We start from the raw sequence: 701 nt of genomic DNA, 5'->3' as shown, positions 1-701 counted from the left end.
AGGGAGCTCGTGGAATTCAGCCTAGACTGCAAGTATTCCTGCTTATGATGCAGTATGGCTATCCCGCCGTGGCATAGCAGGTTTTTTTCCCCAGAGAACTCTCCCTGCTTTCCTCATGGCCGCTCAGGTGCAGGCTTCCGCCTCCTTTGCTTTTTGGAGGGCTGGTCAACTCCGGTAGGCTCGGGTTCGACCTTCTTCAGCGCTGGGACAAGCTTCCGGATGCTTACCATGAGTGTGGGTTCATGGTATTTTGCTTGGAGCCTTCTCTTCTTCTGCCTCAACATCTGGAGTATCTGGCCATGATATTGAGTCAACGGCCTTACCACGTTGGAAACCCCGCTTCTCGTCCGTCCAGCGAGGTTAAGCAACGTTGGTTCTGGTCGGTACTTGGATGGGTGACCACCTGGGGAGGCCAGATTCTGTTGCCACATCCTCCGAGCCTTCCTTTCAGTTGACTGTGGCAAGACTGAGGAGAGTCGCAGTACCTGTTCTCAGTCAAGCAGAGCTTTCAGCCCTACCTTGGAACGTTTCCTAGTTCTCCTTTCCCCATTGACCCGTCTATAGTCCGAACGGTCGCCTCAGGATAAGTTCCATGTGGGGCGGTCCAAGTTCCGGTGGTTTCAGGCAACGTTTAACCGGACTTCCTGGCCCCTATGGGACCAGCGGAACTATTAGACCTGCAATGGGTGTTGACCTATGGA

The 701-nt window shown here is 53.9% G+C and overlaps 1 pseudogene; it reads left to right on the top strand.

Moving 5' to 3' along the window:
* The first annotated feature begins 309 nt into the window (after positions 1–309).
* LOC137630183 (5S ribosomal RNA) lies at positions 310–428 on the top strand (annotated as a pseudogene).
* Positions 429–701: the final 273 nt, after the last annotated feature.

The sequence above is a fragment of the Palaemon carinicauda genome, chromosome 2 (assembly GCF_036898095.1).
Source record: "Palaemon carinicauda isolate YSFRI2023 chromosome 2, ASM3689809v2, whole genome shotgun sequence".
NCBI classification, from domain to species: Eukaryota; Metazoa; Arthropoda; class Malacostraca; order Decapoda; family Palaemonidae; genus Palaemon; species Palaemon carinicauda.
This window is presented reverse-complemented; position numbering and strand designations above follow the sequence as displayed.